Below are 22,860 nucleotides of genomic sequence, written 5' to 3'. Positions count from 1 at the left end.
GCAGCATCTCTCCCTTCCCTGACAATCTCTTAACTGCATTTTCCCAAGACTTTGCTACCTTTTAAATCATTCTCTTCTTTGCCAGCAGGGACTCAGACCTACTCTGGAGGAGTAACCAAAAGGATAGAGCAGCCTATCTGAAAACTGCAATAGCCAACCACAGTACTTCTGTTCAGATCCCACTGTAGCTGTTTGTGAATTTTTTATATTCTATTCTTATTACTTTTTGTAAATTGTCGGCCCTCCAGGGATAGAGAAATACTACTGTTATTTCCCTTTCTCCTTTCAGAGTGGCGTAGCGAGGGTAGGAGGCGCCAAGGGTGGTGGTGCTCCCCCTCCCCACCGCACCACACTTGCACCCTGCCTTTCCCCCGTACCTCTTTAAATCTTCACCCAAGCGAGCAGCTTCTCTGGCCTTCTGCTTACACCAATGTTGGCTTTCCTTCTCATGTCACTTCCTGGCCCTGCGACCTAGAATTGATTTCAGAGGGGAGCCAGGCTGGCACGTGCAAAAGGCCAGAGAAGTTGCTCACACTGGCAAAGATTTAAAGAGCTATTAAGGGGAAAGCGAGGGCACAAGCGTGGTGTGGGGGGTGGAGAGGTACTGATGCACCCACCAAGATGGCACCCAGGGCAATCCGCCCTCCTCAACCCCCATCCCCCCTTATTGCGCCACTGTTTGGAACACCTTTCCACAACCTAGACATACTAGATACCAGGTCTAAATACCAAAGACCATTTTGGTGGTCATAAAGGGCCCTTCACGAATTGGACTTTGCTCTCCATATTTTGGGCCCTCCTTAGTCCCCCCCAAAAAGCATACCGATCACACACCCTTACCATAAGGATGTACTGCAGTTTTAGACATCTACAATATATCCCAGCTATATAAATTTAGGTTTTGGACACCCACGCAAATATGGATGTCTAAATGCCGGTTTTTAGTTGTCCAAAATACAAGTGGCAGTTTTAAAATAAGGGCCATAATATTCTATAAGTTATGTACATAGGCCCAGATTCTCAAAATGGTACCAGATTTGGCGAGGCCTAAAAAAAATGCCATTGGTCACACATCACTAAAACTATAGCACCATTTTGAGAATTGCATTCGCAACGAAGATAGACACCGGAAATATAGGCCAGGGTTTTACAGGCTTACATTGTGGTGCCTATCTGATGTAGAATCATGCTTAGTGGCACCAAAAGTCAACCCCGCCCATAACTACGCCTCTTTGATGTTTGCTGCCGATAAGCATCTGCTTTGGTGTGATTCAGGCACCTAGGTGCCGTTCATGTGCCTACTGGTACCTTCCGGAAGGCGTTGTGTTGAGGACATAATTTATAAAATAATATAATTACCTGTTATTATAGTGTTCTATAATAATAGGCATTACATCGGTCCACTCTAGGCACCTAAATATAAGTGCATTGTTAAGTAGCAATTCTATAAGATAATGCTTATGTTTAAGAACCTAGAAGACATTTATGTTGTGCCTGCAGCAGCATAGGGCAGATTCGGAAGTTCTCAGACACCGCAAACTGCATATAGGTCCAAATTCAGTAAATGGTTTGCAAATTTGGACACCACTCCCCCCGCTAAGCACTATTCTATAAGCCAGTGTATCACAAACTATGTGCCGTTGCATACTAGTGTGTCCCGGAGGATTCCAGGCATGCCCCAAAAATGCCGGTGAGGAGGGGAGTCACCGGTGCCGGCTTACTGCTTACAGGATGGGCCTCTTGCGGTGAGAGACACGTCCTGTAGTCAGTCAGCCAGCGCCTCCACCTCTCCTCCTCGCCAGCGCCTCTGCTCTTACCCCTCACCTCTACTACTGCAGCATCCCCCCCAACCAGCGGTAATAGGCTGAGGGTTGCAGCTGCTAGAAACAGAGCTCCATATAGGGTGTCGTTTACAGAATAGCGCTTAATGCCAGAATCCATGCCCAATTTTGACCATGAGGATTTACACCAAGTACAAAACTGGTCTGAATCTTTGCATCTAAATTAGTTGTGGATCTGCCCTATTCTATAACACTGTGCATCTAGAAATGCCCATGCCCTTCCCATGGCCACAACCATTTTATAGAGCTGTGCTTTATAATTTTTGTGCACATCTTTATAAAAGCATACATGCAAATTGTTATCAATTAGCGCTAATAATTGCTTGTTAGTGGCCAATTACTGGCACTAATTGACTTCTTGTTCAGTTATATTGCACCTGTCCATAATTTTGAGTGTTGTATAGAGAATTTTGTGGATAATGTAGTCCTAGCTTTGTCTGGATCTCACCATTTAGGGTGTAAGTCCTGCATGGATTTTTGCCACCAAGGTGCATGACCTTTCATTTTTTGCCATTGAAATTTAGTTGAATAAAAAATAAGCCCCTCACATTCATTTGCTGAAGTTCAAGTACACGACGTCCAGGGACTCCCCTATATCCAGCTTTCTTGTTACCTAGTCAGAGAAGCTGATCAGATTTGATTGGCAGGACCTTCCCTTCGTAAAACCATGTTGATGGGGATCTCGTAGATTCTCCTCGTTCAGGATCGTATCCAATTGGCGTTTGATTAGTGTTTCCATAAGTTTACTCACTATCGATGTGAGACTCACCGATCTATAATTCTTAGCCTCTGTCCTGCATCCCTTTTTGTGGAGTGGAATGATGTTAGCCAAACATTTTTTTAACCCTGCTAAACTAATTCCTTTCTCCACATTCTCCCACAACAAATTCCAGAGTTTAATTACATGTTGAGTGAGAAAATATTTTCTATGGTTTGTTTTAAATGTACTACTTAGGAGCTTCATCGCATTCTCCCTAGTCCTAGTGTTTTTGAAAAGAGTAAACATGCGATTCACAGCTATCCTTTCCACTCCACTCAGTATTTTATAGACCTCTATCATATCTCTCCATCAGCTGTCTCTTCTCCAGGCTGAAGATCCCTAGCCACTTCAGCCTTTCTTCATAGGGAAGTTGTCCCATCCCTTATATCATTTTTGTTGCCCTTCTCTGTACCTTTGCCAATCCCTCTATACCTTTTTTTCAGATGAGTTGACCAGAATTGCACACAGTATTCGAGGTGTGGCTGCATCATGACCGCACCATGAAGATTGTAGGTGCTGTTAAAAACACTGACTGCTGCAGGCTGAATATTGGGGACTGTATGAGTATTTTAAGCAGACATTTCTGAACTTTGAAGTTCATTTTATCATGTGAGCACATACAATAATTATACGCATGTCAGTCAATATTCAGCTGGTGCCAGAGAGCATTTTTTTGAATGTGGATCACTATCAACTAAATTAGTCCTGGATATTCCAGGTCAGCCCTATCTAGGTACTGGTACTGAATATGCAGTTGTTTAGTGGCATCTGGAAACCTTCCAGGTACAGCCAATATACAGCTAACTGGACGAAGTTAGAACTGATTTTTTGGCAGTCTATCATATGTAATTCACTATCCAGCCAACAGCATTCAATATTGGCCATTTCTGGTAACTCCCAGCGCCACTATAATTCTGACTCCAAACCACTCTGGCACTAACTGAAGTATGCTATGGTATCTAGAGTAGATTTTCAGCAACACTGCCCAGTTAAGGCCACTGCTTCCAGGACCAGCCAGTGCAGAACTTTCTCCTGCCAGGTTAAATCGCCTTGAATATTGCCATGGTTTTCTTTGTGCAGACTTGGTCGGATTTTCAAAATGAATAACATGAGTGTATATCTGTTTTGAAAATTGCCACAGGGAATTTATTTTTTTACATTTTGCCTGATTGTTAGCATACACACATGAACTTAGTGGTACAAAAATGCTTTTTTACATTGTGGAAATTAAGAACCATAAAAAAATATTTTGATCCTTCACCGTTCAGACTATTGGTGCAGGCATTAGTTTTATCTATTTTAGACTATTGTAACATCATCTATTTAGGAGCACCCAAAAAAATTCTAAGGAAATTAAGGATAATTCAGAATACAGCTGTTCGATTGATTTTTGGTTTAAAAAAGAACGACCATATTTGTCCATATTATTGTTTACTTCATTGGCTGTCTTTGGAGGCAAGAGTATTATTCAAATTTTCCTGTATCTGCTTTAAGCTGATATCGGGATTGTCTCATTTTCCTCATTTTGTGTTGCATAGACCATCAAGAGAAACTAGAAACTTCTGCTTATTTGCTTATCCAAAAATGAATGGGTGTAGATATAAGACCTTAGACAGGACCCTAACATTTCAAGCTGGTAGGCAACAATCTTGGTTAGGTAAATGTATTCAACAAGCTATGTTATCCTATTGCTGTTTTCGGAAATTAATTAAGACCACTTTGTTCGATAAGTTTATTACTTAATGAGAGCTTTATTATTGAAATTCTATTTTACAAATATTTGTATTTTTTACTGAATTATTGTATTTCGCTGATTGTCCAGTTCTTTTTAGTATAAACCGCGTAGAACTTTTGGTTATGGCGGTATAAAAGAATAAAGTTATTATTATTGTACACAGATCTTCTTGGTTAATTTATTTACAAAAGCTTGAATATTCAAAATGAAATTCCCCTCCCCATTCCCATCTTCAGGATTGCCTGCTCTCGCACAAGCGTAAATACGCACAAATCGAACAGGCAATTTTATAACAACCTCCTTCTGTGCGTAACATACTTTTATCCAAGAAAATGTGTTGGGAAATTTCTCCTTAGATGTTGAATCAAGGTAAACTCTGGTGTTTTTCAACTGAGAGAGAGAGGAAAAAAAAAACCCCAAACACTTTTCATAAGAGATTGTGGAGTTAACACTGAATCAGTTTAGTCACAACTGTATCAAGAAGGATATAAGGAAATAAAAGAACAGTTTGGGAAGAAGAAAAAAATATTTTGGGTGAAAGAGGAGAGAAGACAGTTGTGTACTTTGGAGCCCCTATATTGTTAATAGTAGGCCACAGTGAGGAAACGCTTTGCTGAGCAAGCACAAAATGAACGTAGAGTTGATTTATTCTTGATTCCCCAAGTATAGCGTGATGATAGGTTTGCTTGTCATTTTCTATTACCAAACCAACCAGACTCAACTCGTATTGTAAAGAGAAATCTTAGAATGTAAATAAGAGCTGCATTTTGTTCTTTTACAAGCATTTTTGCATACAGGCTAGCCAGCAGCTTGTGCTGCAGATGTGGAAGATTTATGACTCTTAATCCCATCCGCTTTCCCATTGTATTTTTAATGATGAAATGGAGTGGGAAAATTGACTTGGCAGAAAGGGATCTGTACATTTAAATACTAAGCCCACGGTTATTGTTCAGAGAGAATTATATTAAAATATGAAAGACCCCATTGTAGTAAGATGCCATAATGCTGGAAAAGGCATAACATATCGGGCCCCACAAATTACCGATCTGGCTTTATTGCACGAGGGGAAAAATGACGCCAGACAGGTGATGGCTCATTTTAGATAGGTGGCAAAGAAGGGAATTTAGACATCCAGGTCAGGATGTGTTCAATTACCCCCAATATTTTGCAAAAAGATACAAAATAAAAATGTAAACCGCTTTGGGTGAATCTCTTCATGAAAAGGTGGTTAATAAATCCAAATAATAAATAAAAGATCCTTTTGTAAAATCCCTAAATTCTTACTCTGCAAATGATTCTCTCACACACTGAAGTCAGCTCAGTTATTAAACACCTCTTTTTGGTGGGCTACGGTCATGATGATTCATAAATATGAATGCAAAGCGAATTCCCTTACTAATAGGAGCTTTAAAACTAACAAAATATGGTTTCCAATAACAAATGTCTCTTCTCATTTTTGAGGTCATTGTTACATTTCAGCTGGTAACTTTGAGTATAATTTCTTATCCTAATGTTTTAGTTATTGCTTGTGTTGCTTAATTTACTAAAATGAGTTCTAAGCGAATCTTATCTAATCTTTGGTCTTTACCTAATTGTATAGCTACATATGTATATTTGGAGAAAAAAGTGGAAACTAAATAAAGTGTCCAGAATAATAAATCCTGAGATTAACAAATAATGTGGAACACTCAATGTTACATATAATGTGCGTTTAAAACAGAGGAGAAAAGACCTCAAAAAGCAAGATGGCGGAAGGACGGTACCGCTGAGAGCTTCGTCGTAGAGAGCTCTATTAACATAGATGCATTAACTGTTTTTCCTCAAGTACTTACCGATTAATATGCCGAAGCGGAGGGGCAGAAGCGCAGTTGGAGCCTCACGGCGGTCGGGCCCAGCCAGCTTCGGCTCTATGGATGAGCTGCTCCGACGAATGCAGGGAATTGCGGGGGCGTCGGCACGCCCGCAGGAGACGCACCATGGCGAGACGGAGGCGTTCTCCATGGGCCCAGATACCACCTTAAGCCCCGACGCCAGAGTGCCTCCTCCTCCTCCTCAGACCGCCAGCTCCCCGCGGGTGGAGGAACCATCGGAAGGCGGTGAGGAATTCCCCCCGGAGGCCGTTGAGAGCAAGGAGGGGAGCATGGATGTGGATTCCCTGTCGTTTTAGGGGATTCCAGTGGAAACTGAGATTTTGTCATCTCCGCGGATCGTCCGTGAGCAGAGGAGTCATACCCAGGAGGGTATAATGGTTGGTGAAAGTTTTTCTTTACAAGAACCTATTCTTATGTTAAAAAAGCCCCAAGAGGTAACACTTGATGCAATTTGGGATCTTGTTGCGGATCTATCTAAATCAGTTAAGCCCCAACTGTTGCAGTTGGAGCAAAAGATAATTTCCCAAGAAACTGAAATTAAGAATATCAAAGTTGACTTGCAAGATTTAAAAACCTCAACAGTGAATTCTTCCCAGGAACTTAAACTTTCTAAACAAATAACTGAAACACTGGTGAAAGATAATATTAACCTAAGGAGAAAATTGGAGTCTCTAGAAAACTTTTCTCGCAATAATAATCTTAGATTAATTAACTTTCCTAGGGTTGCTGAAGTAACCCCTAGACACATGTTAAAACGTTACCTAAAGGAAGTTCTGGAAATTACCGACGAACTAATACCTCCATTCACTCAAGTGTATTATTTACCTATCAAAAGGGAAGAAAAATTAATGGAAGAAGCTCAACAGTCGCTTAATATTTCCAAGGTGTTGGAACTTTCAGACCAGGAGGTAGCAGTGCCCGCAACACTTTTGCTTACAGTGGCCTTATCACCTGATAAAAATTGGTTACTAAAACTTTTCTTTAAAAACAAACAGAAAGTTTTTCTTGGGTATAGGATTCAAATGTTTCCAGATCTGTCACGAGATACACAGAAACGTCGACGTGAATTTTTGTTATTAAAGCCAGGAGTTATTGCTCTTGGGGCAACCTTTTTTCTTCGTCACCCATGTAAATGTGTGATAATTTACCATATGCAAAAATATGTATTCTTTGATCCTATCCAACTTACATCCTTCTTGTCAATGGCTTCTCTGAAAAAAGGAGAAGGAACTTGAGCACTCATTGATTGTTGATTACCTTCTCAGCATGTACAACCTTTAGTCTTCATTTTATTTTGTAATGTATATTACACTTGCTGATTCTACATCTTGCTTTCCTTATTTAGAGGACTTGAGTTAAGGTTAAGCTTTATATATTTCTCTTTAAGATAGCAGATTATTTGATTATCTGTCTAGTATCATATAGTATTTCACTTGATTTTGGCTTGACTTTACCTTTCTGTACAAGTCGATACTTGATATGTTATTGTAAAATGAGATAAATAAATAATAAAAAAAAAAAAGAAAAGACCTCAAAAAAACCCTGGACTGCAATCAAATAGATCGTAACCAATCGGGGTTGGTTTTCATCACAGGTCAAAAACCCCTGTATATAAATTATTTCAATAATATTTTATAATTTTTATGTGAATGAATCTTTTATATATAATTCTTATGTTAATCAATAATGATTAATTCTCGAAATCTCTCATGACATATGAGCATCAAGAAAACCAGCTTCGAAATATAATGCTATTCACAAATATATAGCTTTGTAATGTCAGGCACTTATCTTAATAACCCGACGGAGGCCCCATCCGTTTCGCTCCAACGGGCTTCTTCGGGGGTATTGATAAGGCTTTTATAACGCTGGACAAAATCAGATTGTGCTCAAAAATTTCTGCGATTTTACTATGTAATCCTGCTTTCAGAAACCATATGTATATTTAAAATTATCAATGTCCAACTTAATGCATTAAGTTGGACACTGATATTTATTTTTGTATTATTAGTTTGTACGAGTATCTTTTGCTCTCATTTGTGTATTTAAAATTGTCTTTTCTGCATCTATGTTTTACATTTATAAATCATTTGTTTTGTAAAATCTCATTGAATAAATGGCATTCCAAATTACTTGATACATTAATTGCTGCCACTATACAAATGATTCTTTCGCATTGGAAATCAGCTCAGTTATTCACAAAGCAAACCGATCGTGTACCGATCGGTTTGCGACCCCTTTACTATCAAATTTCCATCCGGCCTGATTCACTTATTTCTCCTGTGATCCGCTTCAAATCCGTGCATGCAAATGAGGTGAAATGCATGCAAACTGGACAGCGACCCGATTCACTACACCAAATTTCTGATCCGACTGGGCTGGCCAATCACCTGAAGGAGCGACTGCTGAGAACCAGTCAAAAATGTCTTTCCAACTAGAAGCCCTGCTCTCTGCCCTGCAATCTCTCCTGCCTGCTCGCACCGAATACTACCCTGCTCAGCCCTGCTTCTTATCTCCTGCTGCTCGTCTTTCCGATGCTCTTCTCCTGCCTGCCCAAACTGCTGCCTGCCCTGAACTGCCCTGATTTCCTGCCTGCCTGGACTCTCCCACCCTTCCCCACAGTTCAAGCCCGTTGTTTTAACTCGTGGGCTCTAAGCGAGTTAAAACCACGGGCTCCATTTATCTTTTTATTATTAGAAAGAACTTGGAAAAAAACAGAACTAACAGACCGTAACAAATGGAGAGCTAACATAAAAATCTACAAACAAATGATAAAAGACAAACGTAAAGCATTCTACTCAATTAAAATCAACTCATCTTGTAATGGTTCACAAGGAATCAATACAAAAGAGCTATTCAACCTGATCACAAATTTATTTGACACCGCTCGCTACACAATACCCACACACAACTCTAAGTTACCCTCTGCAAATGACTTAGCACTACACTTCGATTCGAAAATTAAAAACCTTAGAATTCATTGTTCAACAAACGACCCTAGTGATCATCCGATACCTATCACCCAAGGAAATGATACACCGGCAGACATGATCTGGAGCTCCTTTCAAGACTTAGAATGGAACAATTACAACAGACTATATAACAAATACTCTAAATCCTATTGCGTTCTGGACTCATGCCCCCCAGAAATCATGAAAGCGGCACCTTTAGTATTTAAACTATCGTTGATGCAATATTTGGCTCATAACCTAAAAACTGGGAAGTTCCTCTCTAATAATGGTCACATAATAATAACCCCAATTCTAAAAAATCGAAAAGAATCTTCAGCTATAATATCCAACTACAGACCAGTAGCATCCATTCCGTTTATTTTATTTTTCTTTCCAGCTTATGATTTATCTTTAATCTTATCTATTGTTTTGCCTTTTGTCTTTGTTTTGTTCTATTTCTATCATTTAAATTTTTCCAGAATTCTACTGTTCAACGGCTCCCCCTTCTGCTTCTATTCCTTTCTCTCCTCTCTTCTACCTTCCAAAGTATTTAGATCAATGCTGTCTTGTTAAAATGTTTATTTTATTTTTATTTTTCCTCTAACTCTACTTTTCACTTCTCTATTACCCTCCAGGTACTTTAGTTAGATTGTGAGCCTTCGGGACAGTAAGGGAATTTTTCAAGTACCTTTCTTATTTCTAATCTTAATGTATATTTTCTGTAAACCGCTTAGAACCTAACGGATGTAGCGGTATATAAGAAATAAATTACATTACATTACATTACGTTTATTGTAAAAATTATGGAGGGATTGGTACACACCCAACTGATGGATTATCTGGATCAGTTCTCTCTCCTACATGAAACTCAATCCGGTTTTAGACCGTTATTCAGTACTGAGACAGTAATTGCGGCTATTTTAGACAATCTGCGCCTACTGTTTAGTAAGGGCCTTAATGCCCTGGTTATGCAATTCGATATGAGTTCTGCCTTTGATCTAGTAGACCACGGGAAACTGCTGCAATGCCTAGATGCCATTGGGGGATTCAAAATGGGACTGGACACCCCCCCTTAAACCCCACCTCTCTCTTCTCTCCCCTATTTAACTTCTCCTAAATTTCAGTATAGTCCTCTCTTAGTCTGTACTCTGATAAATTGTCTGTACTCTGAAAAATTGTTTGTACCCTGATAAATACTGCACAATCTTGTATGTCCAAGCATCTAAACCTATTGTACATCTTATTTGCCTAATTACTTCTACTGTGTATGTTTACTTGTAGACCGTTCTGAGCTACTGGGAGAACGGGATATAAATCTAAATAAATAAATAAATAAAATAAATAAATAGAGGGGTACTATGCAATAAGGAATGCTTTAGAGTAATAGATGACTTACAGGTCATTTGACCAGGGGGGCCGCCGCGGGAGCGGACTGCTGGGCATGATGGAACCTGTGGTCTGATTCAGTAGAGGCGATGCTTATGTTCTTATGTATCAGGGACGAGGTGCTGAATTGGTTCCGTGGCTTCCTTATGTCCCGCACTTATCAAGTACGTTTTAATTATGAACTTTCAGATACCTGGAGCAATCCATCTGGTGTGCCACAAGGGTCTCCGCTATCTCCATTGCTCTTCAACGTCTACATGTCCTCACTAGGCATGCAGCTAACCCAGTTAGGGATAAAACTATTTAGTTATGCAGATGATTTTACGATCATCATCCCATTCGTTAATTCTATCTCTGAAACTATTCCTAAAGCTTCAGAAGCCATAAACGTGACGGAGCACTGGATGACAACCTTTAGGCTCAAACTTAATTCAGAAAAGATAACTTTCTTCGTTGCTTCGCCACATCCGCTTGACACCAAATCACCACCATGTATCAATAATCTTAATTACCCTATCCGACCTACCATAAAGATACTAGGTGTAACTTTGGATCAGTGCCTAACCATGAGAGACCAGGTGGACTCCTTGATCAGAAAGGGATTTTTGACTCTCTGGAAACTCAGATCCATTAAAGCTTATTTCGATACAGCGGCATTCAGAACCCTAGTCCAATCCCTCGTACTGAGTCTACTTGACTACTGTAACATCGCCTATTTAGCAATTTCCCAAAAGAACATGCAGCGTTTACAATTGATGCAAAATGCAGCGGTCAAACTGATCTTTGGGCTGAGGAAGTTTGACCACGTGACACCCTACTACCGGCAGCTGCATTGGCTGCCAATGGAGGCGTGCGTAAAGTTTAAATTTGCCTGCTTCTGCTTTAAAGCACTACACGGACTTGCCCCTAAATATATAACTGACCTTTTCGTCTTCTCAGCCAACAGACACAAGAGAAGCTCACATTCCAACTTCGTTTCCCCCCCAGTGAGAGGTTGTAAACTGAAAAAACACCATGAACATCTTCTCTCGCACCAAGCAGCATCATGGGGTAAAGACCTAGAACAATTGCTTTTGCCCACTACTTATGAGGAATTTAGGAAACGTCTGAAAACACACCTGTTCCTAAAGTATCTAGACAACTGATCCTCTCTTCTCTCTCCCCTCTGTAGCGATTAACTTGTTCTATTGATCACTCTCTTCTCAAAAATGGATTTCCTGTCCTATTAACCCTCTTTCTTCCTTCCCTCTTAAAGTCAATCAATTTGTACCTTTGCTTAATCTTTGTAAACCGCATAGAACTTCACGGTATTGCGGTATATAAGCTGTTATTATTATTATTAGTGAGGGTGGCAGCTGGCAAGAGCGAGACCAGCTTTCTGGGAGCCACGCAGGTTGGGGTCAGTGAAGGTGGTGGCATTTGGTTCAGTCTCCCCGAAGTCCTGCCGCCCAAAGTACAAAAAAGTTTTTTTAAAAAATTGCTGCTCCTATAGTCTGCGCATGCATGCAGATCGTGCATGCGCGATCCATGCAGGCAAATGGGAGCATTCCTCCGATCGCCCCATCTGCATATTTTTGGTTTCTGAATTGGTCGGACCTGCCTGGATCGGACCCAATCTGGCAGGTTAGTGAATCCTGGCCCAAATTTGGACATGCAATTCTGAGCCTTATATATAGAATTTGGGGATTAATGTAAGATAAAAGCTGTGCCAGCTCTTTAATGCAGTAGAGGGGCCCCTTATATTTTATTTTATAATAATTGTACTTGGAAAGTATTTATTTTATTTTAAATTCTTTATTAAAGTATTTATTAATTTGCTAAATAAAAAAATCTGTTAAAAAAAGTGAGTTTATAAGTAGGAAATCAAGAGTTTAATTTTCTTTTTGTAATTAGAATACAGTAACAACTTTGCATATACTGAAGGATATCAGTGTATAGAGAAACTTCAAAGAACTGGCATGCAGTTTGGATATAGTTAATTGTTTATTTCATTTTAGAATAATATTTTATTCTCTGCAAGAGTCCAAAGAGTGGAACTAAGATGCTGAATTATGAGGGAATTGCACCAAAAATCATTATCAGTCATTTGAGCTTGTCGATGTGCGAACTGTACTTAAGTCCCCTTTAATCAAGCCGTGTTAGGGTATTTTATTGACGGCCTCAGCAGTAAAAGCTCCGACGCTCATAGAATTCTTATGAGTGTCAGAGCTTTTAACACCGTGGTCGGCAAAAAAAAAATCCCAATGCAGCTTCATTAAAGGGGGCCTTAATTATAAATGAAATTAAACAAATTACTGAGCTGGATGGAAATTTCAATCTTATTTCTAAAAATTTCTAAAAGAAGCATAACGAAATATATGAAGAATACAGTTTTTCAAGGCCCATTGCATATGCCTCCACCTCTTGGCTATGAACTGTAATCTTGACCCAGCCAGAAGCAGTGTTTTATTTAAGGGAGTTCATTGACATTCTTATTGGCGACAGATTTGTCTGCATACTGACTGTTGGAAACAGCCAAAACTCCTGAGGCAGGCTAGGTTGGCCGAAACACGATCGTGTTGAGTCTTAAGTTCCTTTTTACTAAACCGCGCTAGCGTTTTTTAGTGCCGGGAGCCGTGCTGAATGCTGGGTGCTGCTTCCGACGCTCATATGAACTATATGAGTGTCAGGAGCAGCGCAGGGCATTCAGTGCGGCTCCCGGCGCTAAAAACCGCTAGCACAGTTTAATAAAAGGGGACCTTAGAATCAATATATTGTTTTGTCGGACATCTCCACTGTTTTTCTGTGTGATTTTTTTAATGGCCATATGGTAATGATGACATTAGCCTATGGCCATTAATGCAAAAAATAAAAAATCAGCCATTTTATTGCTATGGTAAAAATAGCCTTAGTGCATGGGAAAAACCCCACTTGAGGGTATACTAAGGCCACTTTATACCTCAGCTTAGTAAAATGGTCCCCAAATAACATTTAATATTCTACATATTTACAACACCAAAGTATCAATATATATTTTATTAATTTATATTTTCTTAAGGGCACTTTTACTGAGCTGTGGTGGCCTTAATGTTTTCAGCTTAAAATGGCTTACTGCAAGATGCACTCAGGCATTTTGCGGCAAATTTGATATTTGCATACACAATCCACATGCAGAATATTTTTTTTTTTTAATATGTTTATTGAAAGTGAAAAGGGTCACAATCAGTCAGAATACAAACTCAGATCAAAATACAAAAGCAGCCAAATACAGGAAATATACAACAATATCAGCATGTAGTTTCTGTGGTACTTAGGGGTCCCCAGGGTTGGGTTGGGGAGGTTAGGTTTCATGAGGGTGTGTGAGTTGTGGAGCTTGGTGTGTTTGGGAGTGTGTGTGTTTGGGGTGGTGCGGAGTATCTTGGGGTATCTACAAAAAATGGTGGAAGGGCACTCTATCTATTGTTCCTGCTTCTTTACCTTTCCCGTTCATTTTGGTATTCGCATTTGGCGCAGAGCCTTGTTTTCCCTTTTGTCTTACTGTATTTCTGGGATTCTTGCAGAATATTTTTTAATTATTTCCATAGAGGGGACATGTCAAGGGCACAGAGTGGGCATTTTTGCACTAATCAGGGCGTCTACATTACCACACCGCTTATCAATGCAGGATTAGTGTGTAAGCCCTAGATGATCTAGGTGCCTAACTTAATTTTTTTTAATTGGTTTAATTTGCACCATTAATTGAAAATGCCATTAAAAAAAAAATTAAAAACCATTAAAAAATTTGATTAGCTGATAGGCACCTAACTCGGTAGGTGCCTACCACTTCAATATAAGGAAATCTACACTGAGATACCCACCAACAAGAAGGCATGGTTAGGAGTAGATTTGGGGTGAATTTTGGGCAAGGTTTGACTTGGGTGCCTAACTAATGCACACTCATTTAGGCCTAGAAAACCTTGGCCTAAATGACAGCACGCCTAAGGATTCAACACCTTCTAGCACCTAAAACCGCTTAGGCACCGCGAGGTATGATTCTATAAATGGCACCTATGATTCTATAAACGACAATTGCGCTCAACAGCACCTAGTAGTTAATAGCCATTTATAGAATCAGGGCCTTACTGCCTACAAAACAGGTGGTGGTAAGTGATCGTATGCAAATTTTTTGTTAATGGCCACACACTAATGGTTACTTTAACGCATGCCATTAATTGAGAAAATGGAAAATTGGCCATTTTCCAGCTGCAGGAAAAATGATCTTAATATGCAGGGGGAAAACCCGTGTAGAGGTACACTAAGGCCAGCTATTCCTGAAGCCTTTCCCTTATTGTTGTATTTTATGCATTATATAATTTAGATTTGTAACCATTTTGATATAGTAATCTGCAGAAGGTGGGATATAAATTTTTAGTAATGTAAATTAGATAACGCCTTTGAAATGACCCTGAAACTACAAATTATTTCTTTTGCTATATATAGTTATCTCTGATTCCTCTGTTTAAATAAAAAACATATTAGGAGGGCCATTTAAAAATCCTATGGGATACATTGAGGCCCAAGCTGTGAGCTTACAAACACTTTCAAAAGGAAATCCTGTGGAATTTCCATTGGAATCATGGGGCTGGCTGGAATCATAAGCATGGATCTTAGATCTGCATTGCAGTTGACGCAAAGTTTGTGCAAAATATGACTTATGATGATTTCTAATTGAAATTCCTCTGTATTGTGATTTATCCTTCCCTATCCTAGTGGCGTAGCAAGGGGGGAGGGGGTGGTCCACCCTGGGTGCAGCCCATAAGAGTTCTCCGAGCGAGGGCTGGCATCATGGTCTGATTCTGGGAACTTCTGTCAGGGCAGCATTCATAATTTGCTGCTCTGCCGGCATCAGGTCTTCCACTCTGCTGGATCTTGCCTTCACGGAAAGAGAAAGTAGGCAGGACCCAGCAGAGAGGAAGGCTCAATGCTGGCAAGATCAGTGAGTTCTGAATACTGAGCTTCTGACTGGGAGGTGACAAAGAGAGAGAAAGAGGGAGGGGGAGATATATGCTGCACCGATTGGGGAGAGGGAAGGAGAAGGAAGATCAGGGAAGGGAGAGGAGAGGAAAGAGAGAAGCCAGACCATGGGGAAAGAAGGGAGGGAGAGAAAGGAAGGAAAGGAGATGCCAGACCAGGGAGAAAGGAGGGAGGAAAAGGAAAGAGAGGAGACACCTGAACATTAAAGGGGAGGGAGAGATGGAAGGAGAGGAGAAAGATGCCAGGGCATGGGGGGAGAGAAGAGATGGAGACTGAGATGCCAGACTATTGGGAAGGAAGCGAGGGAGGGAATCGAAGGAAAGCAGATGCCAGAGTATGGTATGAGTTGGGGTGGGAAGGAGGGAAGGAAAGGAGAAGAGAGAGATGCCAGACCATGGGGTAAGGAGTGGAGACAGAAAGAGAAAAATGGAAGGGACAGAGAAAGAGGGCAGATGCTATATGGAATGGAGAGTGAAGAGAAGATGAGAATAGCAGAAATCAGAAATGACAAAGGTAGAAAAAAGATTTATTTTAAAAATTATTGCTTTAGAATAAAGTAATATTGTAGCTGTATTGATAAACATTTATAAATAGAAAATAGAAATAAGGTAATCTTTTTATTGAACTAATTTTTATATATTCTTTACTAAATTTTAGAGAGCAAAATCCCCTTTCTCAGGCAGTGGTGTACCAAGGGGGGTTTACTAATTTTTTTATATGGGGGTGTTAAAAATGATTGGGGCCAGGTATCATATAACCTAGGTACACCACTGCCCTACCCCTACCCCCTTCTTTTGGTAACATATTAGCCCTTGGATTCTATATATGGTGCCCAAATTTACATGCCTAAATTTGAACACCCTGCCGAGATGTGTATGCAAATTAATTGGTTAATGAGCTCTTAACCATCAATAATTAGGTGCCTTGTTGTTTCTCATTTTTTAACCTAAAATAACAGGAACAAAACAGAAATATCAGGTTACTTTCCAGTGTTCTTAAATTTTAGGTTAGTTGTCTGACATTAAGAGCCAACAGGCACAAGCCAGCTTTCAACCTATGAGTTTTGGTTAGGAGGCAGCTGCCTTCCTCAGACAGCTATTCTGTTTCTTGGAACACATGCTATAGCAACTTTTTTTTATAATTGGTCCAGCAAGGACCAACCCTGGCAGTGGCATGTGATCAGGGCTCTGAGGGCAGTACTCTGAATTTTATTGGTTGAGCAGGCAACAGGCAGATGCTGCTCAGCCAATCAAATTCAAATAAATACAGTCAGAACCTTCAGGGGATCCATAGAATCTCCAGCCCAAGAGCTCTGCTCTTTTTTTTTTTTGTTTGTTTACTTTTTGTTTGATGCAGTTTGACTGATTGATCAGGCTGTCTACTCAACAAATCAAACTGCGTCAAGCAAAAGGAAAAATAAAAAAATAAAAAAGCAGGGCTGTAAAGCTGGGGATTCACTGAATCCCCTGAAAGCCCTCACTGCATGCCACTGATTCCTGGTCAGACTTGAGCATATCTGTCTCATGTCTGCACTTGTTTTCTATTGGTAAAAGTCATTTTCTTCTCAAGTTGTGCATTCAGTTTCTGTTTTTGCCTTGTTTTCTGAGAGCTCAGGACTCCAGTAGCTTGTTTGCCCTTTGTATTGGATGTACTTCTTAGAGGTCCCTTGACATTAAGACTTACCTTGATCAGTCCTAGTTCTTGTCTTGTTCTAGTCTAGTAGTCAATCTCAGGAGTCCCTGCTAAGGATTCTGTGACAGAATGAACAAATCAATGTGATGGAACTAAAAAACTGACTCAGTCACCTAAATAAAAATAATTTGATAGTGGAACTCAACTAAAATTAAGACCCCCACACCAGCATAAGCCAAGTTGCCAAGTTACCCTCATTTAAAAAGGAAGATTTTAAGCCACTTCTACCCTTCTATCAACCTCATCATAATGCATGACAGATCAAGATCAAGTATGCATATTTCTTATCACATCATATGAAATACTATCAGTGCTCAGGGTGTAACATCTGTGCTCCTAACTGGACGCACCAAGTTATGATTGCAATCTGTCATCCACATTCTATAATCTTGTACATTTAATTGGCACTAATTGACTCTAATTTTCAGATTTTTAAAAAGGGTTCCAGAGGTGATTCATAAGAATATAAGAATCGCCATTGCTGGGTCAGACCAGTGGTCCATCGTGCCTAGCAGTCCGCTCATGCGGCGGCCCTTAGGTCAAAGACTAGTGCCCTAACTAAGACTAACCCTACCTGCGTATGTTCTGGTTCAGCAGGAACTTGTCTAACTTTGTCTTGAATCCCTGGAGGCTGTTTTCCCCTATAACAGCCTCCGGAAGAGCGTTCCAGTTTTCTACCACTCTCTGGGTGAAGAACTTCCTTATGTTTGTACGGAATCTATCCCCTTTTAACTTTAGAGAGTGCCCTCTTGTTCTCTCTACCTTGGAGAAGGTGAAAACCTGTCTCTATCTACTAAGTCTATTCCCTTCATTATCTTGAATGTTTCGATCATGTCCCCTCTCAGCCTCCTCTTTTCAAGGGAGAAGAGGCCTAATTTCTCTAACCTCTCACTGTATGGCAATTCCTCCAGCCCCTTAACCATTTTAGTCATTCTTCTCTGGACCCTTTCGAGTAGCACTGTGTCCTTCTTCATATATGGTGACCAGTGCTGGATGGAGTATTCCAGGTGAGGATGTACCATGGCCCAGTACAGCGGCATGATAACCTTCTCTGATCTATTCGTGATCCCCTTCTTAATTATTCCTAGCATTCTGTTCACCCTTTTTGCCGCCGCCGCACATTGTGCGGACAGTTTCATCAACTTGTCAACCAGTACTCCCAAGTCTCTTTCCTGAGGGGTCTCTCCAAGTATTATTCCGCACATCCTGTATTCAGGAAATTATAGACTGGTGAATCTGACAGTGGTGCCGAGCAAAAAGATAGATACTATTATAAAGAACAAAATGACGGAATATATACATAATCATGGATTAATGAGAAAAAGCCAACATGAATTCACCATGTCTCACCAATCTACTGCATTTCTTTGAAGGTGTGAATGAACATGTGGATAAAGGCATTTGACATGATACCTCATGAAACACTTCTGAGGAAATTAGAGAGTCATGGGATAGGAGGTAATGTCCTATTATGGATTAAGAACTGGTTGAAAGACAGAAAACAGAGAGTAGGTTTAAATGGTCAGTATTCTCAGTAGAGAAGGGTAAATAGTGGGGGTTCCAGTCCAACTATTATACCCCTTTCTGTTTACATTATTCAAAAAAGTCTAAGAATGTTATTAACTGATAGACTGCTACAAACCAGTGCACTGCTAAACAAGGGGAAAAATCCTCAGTTCCCCGCATACCACCAGAGCAAATTTTGTGGCAGTGCTTGAAAGGGAAGTAGCTTCACAGACTCAGAAAAAACTCCTATTGATTGGTTTGATGACTCTAAGCATTCAAATTGTCCCCAATTCAATAATGTAGGCAACTGTCCTTGCTCAAGTATACCTGAAAAAATGATTAGGAAAACCATTGGACTTATCTTGCCGTGCAATGTGCTGCCGGGTACATGCTGCTGTGGTTTCTATGCTTGATGTTCCTTGCCGACAAGGCACGCCACCGTTTCGCTCTATGGCTGCATCAGGGCAGGGAATCCTGAAAAAATAATCAAACATGAGTAAACGCAGCAAATAATGCATTAATGCCAGTCTAAAAAACTTTTCAGAAATATGTACTTATCCGGCATATAGACTGTGTGCTCACATCACGGCTGCAATAACCGCGGAGCAGAGACGCTCAGTTTAAAGAGACAGCGTCTGATGTATACTAGTGACATTGTGGAATGACATGTTAGACCACCTGTTGCCCGGGGAAGAGATGGCTGAGTGGAGATATGATAAAGATCTTTAAAATCCTGAGTGGAGTGGAATAGGTAAACACAAATTGTATACTTCTTCAAGAAATAGAAGGATTAGGGGACGCACCATGAAGTTGGTAAGTAGCTTCATTTGATGCTCACTGTCAGATGATATTATAAAAGCAGTTAGCTCAGCTGGGTTTAAGAAAGGTTTGGACAAATTCCTAGGCATAAAGGGGCTGATTCTGGAAGTGGCGCCTGCCACAGCATGTGCCTACAAAACGGGCACCTGCCATGTGTCAATCATGAACAGGCACTGCTTCCAGAATTGCGGTAAGCAGGGATCCTGGGTACCAGAATTTAGACCAGTGTAACATTCCTACATTTCTGGCGCCTAGGGTCCTGTCAGAATCGTGGCCAGCGATGTATAGTGATGCCAAAGTCTAGCGCTTCTTTCCCCCCCCCCCCCCCCTTTCTGGGCTTTGGCGTCACTATGTGCTGCTAGCCGCCAGAGATCTAGGTGCCAATCCCGGAGGCCGCATAGTGGTAGCTATTTTTTTTTTAATGAGGGTTTAATTGGGTTTCAATGGTATGACCAATTATCATGCCACTTAAATCCAATTAAACCACTTAAGTTAGGTGCCGGTAGGCATGATCTAGGTGTCTGCTGGCACCTAACGTGAGGCAACTTTTTTTGTGAATCCAGGCCAAAGTCCGTAAACTGTTATGTATGTTATGTACTACTTTTGGGGTTCCTGAATTGGCCACAGGTTGACTTGATGGACCATTGATCTGACTCAGTATAAGCTTTTATGTTTTTATATGTCTTGTTAGCCTAGACACCCATTATACAAGGTTTAAAAGGCAGGTGAAGGCATCACTTTTCAAACTTTTGTTTACATGCAGATATTGCAATCAGTAAACCATGAAAAATAATGCTTGAAACTTTCTTTTATTTCATGTATTTACTTTTTACATGGTTGCCACCATTCATCACACATTTCTGCCAATAATGGACAAGTTATACTAAGCCTTCATAAAAGAACTGCTTGTCTTGTCTCTTCAAAGAGCTTCTCACAATCCTTTCTACCTCTTCGTTTAAGTTGAACAGATGTTCCCAAAGATATTCCTTCAATTTTGGAAAAAGATGGAAATTGCATGGACTATATGGCGAGTGGGGGAAAATTATACAAAGAATGTACCTGGTACTAATATGAAGGATAACCTCATATAATAATCACAGTTCCAATAAGATCTATAAATATTTATGTAGTGCTTATACCATCATAGCACTTACATAGTCTAACCACCACTAAGATTATCATACATGCAAATATTTCAAAATACTTATATGCATGCTTATGGCTGGAAAGGTGCAGGTCACAAAACATGGGCAGGTGTTTGTTTGTAAGTGCTGGTGCAAAGATACATTTAAAATACAGCTCCTGAAGTCATGAATAGACTTGTGCAGATAAGTACTTTGAAATACAGTATCTGCATGTATGATAATCTTAGTGGTGGTTAGACTATGTAAGTGCTATGATGGTCTGATTGGGCAGCCTATGTTTGGCTCACTTCACATGAACGTTTATAGGTTGTGGGTCTGAGTACTACATAAATATTTATAGATCTTATTTGAACTGTGATTATTTTATGAGGTTATGAGTCATTATCACAGATAATCAAGTATTTACTCCCTTGAGATTATATAGTTGTGAGTAATATGAAGGAACCAAGGCCTCTAAGTTTCCATCTAATACAGGGGCTTTTGGCTTCCCTGGGCCGCATTGGCCGGAAAAAATGTTTCTGGGGCCGCACAAATGTGCACATGCTGCAGCAAGACAGAGGAGGGAGCCGGCAAAACGGTAAACACCCGGGGGCAGCAGAGTAAAACACTGCATCGTCCTTGACTGGGGCCGCACAAAATACTTCACAGGGCCGCAGGTTGGACACCCCTGATCTAATACTTACAGAAGAGGGGAGAGAAAACCAAGAAAAAAAGGGAAGAGAAAGAAAAAAGTGGAAAAAAAAGATCTAGTTCAACTTCAAGGGTCTAAAAAAACCCTCCACTTTTTCTTCAAATGTCCAAATTTTCAACTGTTATATTCATACTGTATATCGATCCACATAGTCCATAATATAATGTTCTTATTTCATATTTCTTGTCTATAATACATCTCCTTTCTCTTCTTTGAAAAATTAAACTTTCAACTATCAATTACTGTGTGCTAGGGCTCCAGTAACTTCATATTACACTGAAAATTATCCAATATATGCAATTACTCTATCTTATGCAGGCAATATATGCAGTGAGTAAAATCAACAGCTGAATCTCAGTACCGGATTTTATTGAGTCTGAGTGCTGTTAACCTCTTGGCTTTTGCTAACCACCGAACAACTGCCGCTTATTCGGACTCCTCTTTCACTCCGGTTTTGCAATTGCCTCTGTGGTGTTTTGTGCCTAGGCATTGTTATATTACAAAAAAATGCCTACAGTGTGTTTCTGAACTCTTCTCTATTGTTCTTTCAACGTTTTCAGAGTTGCAATATAACACTCGTGAGTGATCCTCCAATTGTCCCTTATGAGTTTCTACTGTAAGTCTTGTCTGTTACTGTCGTGGGTCATCCTCTTTATTTTGATCACACAATCAGCCCCTCTCAATCCATAATCTTCACAGTAATTGATAGTTGAAAGTTTAATTTTTCAAAGAAGAGAAAGAAGATGTATTATAGACCCAGCAATATACAGTACTCACATCAACACAGTCAGCATCATACACAACCTGCATGCAGCAGTGAATTTCAATCGAAGGGACAATTTAGACAACCAGAAATTCTATCATAGATATTGCTTAAATTGCATCGAGTGCTCACAGGATGCTTCCATTTTACAAGTAAGACCAGAACAGTCTTTTCACACAGACACTTCTCTTCAACTAAGGTGAAGAAAGAGATTTCAGAGAACAAGTGAGCATGTGTAGCATGTCAATGCTGCCATCTGTTGGTGAATTATAGAGATGGAGGCATTAGTTTTCATTTATTGCTCATAAAATTGCCCTTCACATGTATTGATAGCCCAATATAATAGCATCACCTTATTTTTTTATTTTCTTTTTACACGTTAAGCTTTCCATTCAGGCAGACTAACATGGAAACTACAGTACTGGATCAATTAATGGCTCTGGCAACTAACTAGCAGGTCACTCATACAAAATCTAGGCTAGCTTGCCACATGTCCGTAAACTAAGACCAGTTCCTTCAATGTAACCATTCACTTTCATGAAGTCCAAAGCCTTTGTCTTAATATCTGGTCTGTTTATATGCCTCCTCTGCTATTTAGTAGATGTTTCATTTGCTTTGTACTGAAATTGTGTCACATTTTGTTATGTGAATGTTCTACTGTGCTCTTTTAATTTGAATGAGTGAGAAAATAACCAAGCAGATGGTCCA

This window comes from Geotrypetes seraphini, chromosome 3 (genome assembly GCF_902459505.1).
Source record: "Geotrypetes seraphini chromosome 3, aGeoSer1.1, whole genome shotgun sequence".
Lineage (NCBI taxonomy): Eukaryota > Metazoa > Chordata > Amphibia > Gymnophiona > Dermophiidae > Geotrypetes > Geotrypetes seraphini.
This window is presented reverse-complemented; position numbering follows the sequence as displayed.